The sequence below is a fragment of the Henckelia pumila genome, chromosome 1, assembly GCF_033568475.1.
Source record: "Henckelia pumila isolate YLH828 chromosome 1, ASM3356847v2, whole genome shotgun sequence".
NCBI classification, from domain to species: Eukaryota; Viridiplantae; Streptophyta; class Magnoliopsida; order Lamiales; family Gesneriaceae; genus Henckelia; species Henckelia pumila.
The window spans coordinates 944,309-950,308 of record NC_133120.1 but is presented as its reverse complement, the minus strand read 5'-3'; the positions used below and the strand labels follow the sequence as shown (position 1 = coordinate 950,308).

Sequence of the window (6,000 nt, the reverse complement as noted above, 5' to 3'; positions counted from 1 at the left end):
TTTATTATACATATATATTATAAATATTATGTATTAAATTATGTAGTTCAATTAATTATTATTATATTATAATAGTTATTAAAAAATCGAAGAATATTTATGCATCATCAACAATAAAAGTATCTCCCAAACTGATATGTTTAATTTTCGCTTTGTTCATCACCTCTCAGTTTGGCTTGTTTGTCTTCGACCATCACCTTCAATTGCCTCTTGATAGGACTCAGTTTCACGTGTTTTATTCTCGATTTCTTTGTGTTTTGTTTTTGTTTCGTGTCATTTTGTTTGTGTTTAATCTAATCTTTGTGTGTTTAGTGTTTTATCATGCATTTCATTCACTCCTCTAATATTTGTGGTCTTTTAGCAGGAAAACAAGAAAAAGAAGAATTTATTTTGGAAAAGTCAGAGTGCACTGATAAGTGCATGTTATGCACTTAATTTATATATGATTTGACTTGGATTTTGTGATGTATCGAGTGGATATTATGCGTATTTGTTGTTTTTTTTTTGAGTTGCAAAGATTTGAAGAAAAGTAGCAAGAAGAAGCGGAAAGACGAATTATAGACAGCAAAGTTTACAAAATTACTGGAGCTTATAAACAAACCAAATCCAATCTCCACCGTTCAAATTGAAGTTTTGGATGTTTTAAAGTTTCTGTAAAAATTTGAGCTCGATCCAACGGCTAGAACACAAGATATGAATTTTTCAAGATTTTTGCGCGTTGGACAAAAGGAATAGCGCCCCAGCGCCTAATTGGGAGACGCTCCAGTGCTTCTCGGTAGCTCAGTAAAAGGATTTTATTCGAAATTTCAGCACCCCAGCTCTAGTTTTCCAGTGCTCCAGCGCCCATAATTTCATGCCTTAAGCGCCCCAGCGCCAATTTGGAAGCGCTCCAGCGCTAGACGTCCGTCATTAAAAAATAAAATACGAAACTTGAGCGCCCCAGCGCCGAATAATTAGAGCTCCAGCGCTGCGCAGTCTCCAAAAATATGAAAAATTTTTAATCGAGTTTAAAAGGGTTTTGATAGCTTATTATTGAGGGAGACGAGGGTTTAGAGAGTATTCAGAGTTTTTGAAGGCTAGAGACCAAGGAAAAGGGAGAAGAAGCATTCTTGGCACGAAGACGGACGAAGCGACTACCGGAGATGGAGAAGCATCATCTACCTTCATTTTTATTTCAATCTTTCTCCTAATTTAATGATGTTCAAGAACATGCTTTGTTTGATTTTTATTTTCATTATGAACTAATTCCTTTGTCTAGAGGGACGACGTAGCTTGACTTGAAACCATGTTTTTGATACTTTGATTGATATATTAGAATTCTTCATTCGGTTTATTTGTATTTTTCTGAATTGATTGCATTCAATTAACTGATCATTAGTTGAATTGTTATATTTATTTGAAATATAGCACTCGAGAGAGGCGATTTTGAATAGGACCGTAGGAAAATACATCATTGGTGTTTATAGAGTTTGAGATGCCTATAACTCCATTGAAGCCTTTGTAGGAATTATTGTGCTATTTACCGCATTTAATAGTTGAACTTAGATAGATATATTGAGTTTGCTATTGAATACGAATTTCTGCTTGACACTCGAGAGAGGTAATAGAAAATAATATGGATTCTTGGCTAATAAACTAGAAGAATATATGATATAGATTTCTTTATGAATTAAACTGGTGGATAGTTAAGTGATGTCGAACCTCTAGAATTTGTCTCTCATTGAATTTTCGTCTTGCGAACTCGTAGTTAATTAATTTTATTTATTGCAAATTTTAGTTTGATATAACTCAAATCATAGGATTAAGATTTTATTAGTTGCAAATATTTGATATAATATCATTTATTCATTCTCCGTGGGATCGACTTGGATTTAATTCCTATATTATAACTTGACATCGTGCGCTTGCGAGCGAAAAACACGCAACAAGTTTTTGGCGCCGTTTCCGGGGAGTGAATTTTATTTGATTTATATTAAATTGTGCTAATTAGTCTTAATTTTGATTTAGAGCATTTTATTTTATTTTGTTGGTTCTAATTTTAAAATTTTTCCTGTCAATGCAGTTTATGCAAAAAATCCAAAGTTACGACTCACTGCTCTTTGATCCGAAAATCGAGAAAACTGCTAAAGCTTTGAGAAAAGCTAGAAGAGAAGAGTTGCAAAAAATGGCTGAACAAAGGGAAAGAGCTGTCAATAATGCTCCGGTGCCGATCAGAGATCACTTTCGATCAGTGATCAATACTCATTATTCTGGGATAGCTCGGCAGAACATCACGGCGAATAATTTTGAGTTGAAGCCAGCTCTGATAAATATGGTGCAACAGAATCAGTTTAAGGGTGCAGCTACTGAAGATCCAAATTTGCACCTGCGTACGTTTTTGGAGATTGCTGACACAGGATTCATGGTGTTACTGAGGACACCATTAGACTACGATTGTTCCCGTTCTCTCTTAGGGACAATGCTCGCAGTTGGTTGCAGTCACTACCTTTAGGGAGCATCACTACATGGGAAGACATGACATCTAAATTTCTGGCTAAGTACTTTCCTCCTGCCAAGTCTGCCCAACTAAAAATTGAGATCACAAATTTCAAATAGCAAGATTATGAGCAGCTTTATGAAGCTTGGGAGCGGTACAAGGAATTGCTTAGGAAATGTCCAAACCATAATTTTCCAGATTGGGAACAGATTGAGTTATTCTACAATTGTTTGAATGGCCCAACGAGGATTTCTGTGGATGCTGCAGCTGGAGGTCCAATATTTTCTAAATCTTGAACAGGCTTATGAGATGCTTGAGAAAATGACTGTTAACAGTTATCAGTGGCCGAGTGAGAGATATGTAATAAGGAAGCCTGCTGGAATTCATGAGGTTGATGCATTCACTGTTTTGACTGCTCAGATGGCAACTATTTCTACACAGTTGGCTGCACTGACCAAAGGCAATCAAGTTTCTATTAAGACAGCATCGCTGGAGACTTCCGTAAATTCTGCTGATGGATTTGAGAGTGTGGAGCAAGCTCAGTATGTGAACAACAGAAATTACAACAACTATCGAGGTAATCCTGTACCCAATCAATATCATCTTAGTTTGTGTAATCATGAAAATTTTTTATATGCAATAATAATAATGTGTTGAATCCTCCTCCGGGATACAATACAAATAAGGGTGAGGGTCAGCCTACTTTGGAGGATGTTGTTAATGATTTTGTGCAGGAATCAAGCAAGAGGATGGCAAGGACTGAGGCTCGCCTGGACAACTTAGAGACGCACGTGGCCAACATGGGTGTTGTATTGAAATCCATGGAGACTAGCATTGGGCAGTTGGCGAACGCACTGAAAGATAATAACAGAGGCCAATTCCCAAGTAATACTGAGGTGAATCCCAAGGAGCAGTGTAATGCTATCACTTTGAGAAATGGGAAGCAGGTGGATAATGAAGAGGGAAAATCTGAGAGCAAGACGTCTGAAAAAGTTGCAGTTGACGAGAAGAAGGTCGAGGAAAAAGAGTCTGAACTTGAGCAGAAACCGATGTACAAACCTCCTCTTCCATACCCCGAAAGGTTCAAGAAGAAGGCAGTGGACGAGCAGTTCTCAAAATTCTTGGATATTTTCAAGAAGATACATATCAACATCCCTTTTGCTGATGCTTTGGCACAAATGCCAAATTATGCAAAGTTTATTAAAGAGGTGATGTCGAAGAAAAAAATTCTGCAAGAGAATGAGGTGGTGAGCTTAACTGAAGAATGTAGTGCTGTGCTCCAAAACAAGATGCCACAAAAGCAGAAGGATCCAGGGAGTTTTACTATTCCTTGCACTATTGGTTCTTCTTATTTTAATAGTACACTTTGCGATCTAGGAGCTAGCATTAACCTGATGTCTTTGTCTGTTTTCAGGAGCTTAGGACTTGGCGAGGTGAAGCCCACAATGATCGCATTGCAGCTAGCTGATAGATCTATCACATATCCACTTGGAATCATTGAAAATGTTTTGGTAAAAATAGATAAATTTATTTTTCCGGTGGATTTTGTTGTGCTAGATATGGAGGAGGATGCAAATATGCCATTGATATTGGGGAGACCTTTCTTGGCAACTGCTGATGCCAAGATTGAGGTAAAGAATGGTGAGTTGTCGATGGGTGTGGACGGCGAAAGAGTTATTTTTAACATATTCAAGAAATCAAGTAATCCACCCATCGAGGAATTATGCATGATTGAGCGAGTTGTGAAGCTGGATGGCCATCCCAAACTTGTTCATGAGGTAGATTCAAAGAAGAATGATCCAAAGGTGCCAAAGAAGAAGAAGAAAACAAAGAAGAAATCAAAGTTTAAAAAGGTTGTTGAATATATTTGGAGGGTGAAAGCGAAAGGGAAGACCCTCAACAAAGTGGAACCGGGCTAGAATTGGAATACAGTCGGGCTATGGACTATAAACTAAGCACTTCTTGGGAGGCAACCCAAGCTAGTTTTTATGCGTTTTTTATTTTCTTTTAGTTGTTTTTGTTTTTATTTTTATCGTGAGGAAACTAGACATTAATAATGATTTTGAATTGTGTAGGTGAAAAAGTATGGAGCTGAAAGAGTTTAGGAGCCACCCCTGATGAAAAGTTTTGAGTGATTAAGATGGTGCCGAGTACTGACGTTTGATGCCTAAGGTATGTATCCCTTGTTTTTAATGAATATTGTACATTGAGGACAATGCACAATTTAAGTTTGGAGGGGTGTTTAAAAATTGTGAAAATTTGAATTTTTTTTAATGAGTTAGTTTGAGTTAAATGCATGATGTTGTAATTGTGTTGGCCTATGATGAAAATAAATTTTGTGTGCTGAAAAAGTTTATGTTAGCTATATTTAATCTTGAGTTCTCACATTTATGCACGAATGCCATGATTTTCTATACTCCTAGCAATTAGAAAAAAATTATGTGGATTTGTGATGTGGATTAGAGGATTTGATTCTTAACTCTTGTGATTTTTACTTGAAACTGAGGTAGATTTTTAAGATCAAAGAAGTGATTTAGGCATTTTTTAATTCGTTGAGCCTTTTTAGCCATTATTCATTTGTTAGTTATATAAATCATGAAAAATCCAAAACAAATTGAGTAGCTAAAAAGTTCAAAGAAAAGTAATGGCGGAGAAAGTAAGGTGAGGGGAGGCCTTGAAAAGAAAAAAAGAATGGATTGAAATTCTAGTCCAAATACAAGGCATAAAGATGGAGATTTATGGAGTAGAAGAAATCCAAGACTAATGTCTCGCAATGCAAATAAAAAAAATTTAGCTACTCATCATCCTACACAAATTAAAAATATTCAGTACCCTTTGCTTTGAATCATGAGTCCTTGTTTACATTGATATACATATGGATGCTTATCTCCTGCTGATTATACTTGAGCATAATGTTAACCGAAAAAGTCCTGTTGATCTGTGTGAGTAAAATTTGAACTTGTTTGAGAGTATTTTGAAACTTGAGGGCGGAGTTAATGATTTTATGAAGCTTAAGAATTGCATGATTTTACGGAAAGTTAGGTGGGTAGATGAGATTGGCAAATCACACACACACGAGAACTCTTAAGAAAATTAGCGGGCATGTGTATTGAATCTTGAAATGTAAAAATTCAGAGGTCGACTATATTGTTCATTACTGTTTTGCTCGGGACTAGCAAAAGTCTAAGTTTGGGGGGATTTGATAAGTGCATTTTATGCACTTAATTTATATATTATTTGATTTGGATTTTGTGATGCATCGAGTGGATATTATGCGTATTTGTTGCTGTTTTTGTGAGTTGCAAAGATTTGAAGAAAAGTAGCAAGAAGAAGCGGAAAGACGAATTATAGACAATAAAATTTACAAAATTAGTGGAGCTTATACACACATCCAAATCCGATCTTCACTGTTCAAATTTAAGTTTTGGATGTTTTAAAGTTGCTGTCAAAATTTCAGATCGATCCGACGGCTAGAACTGAAGATATGATTTTTGCAATATTGCTGCGCGTTGGACAAAAGGAAT

The 6,000-nt window shown here is 36.1% G+C and overlaps 1 non-coding gene across 1 annotated transcript; it reads right to left on the bottom strand.

The window, feature by feature from the left end:
* Nucleotides 1-2,562: 2,562 nt before the first annotated feature.
* On the bottom strand, nucleotides 2,563-2,669 carry LOC140876771 (small nucleolar RNA R71). The gene has a single exon (XR_012149005.1). It is a non-coding gene; the product is annotated as a small nucleolar RNA R71 (small nucleolar RNA).
* Between the last annotated feature and the right edge of the window lie 3,331 nt (nucleotides 2,670-6,000).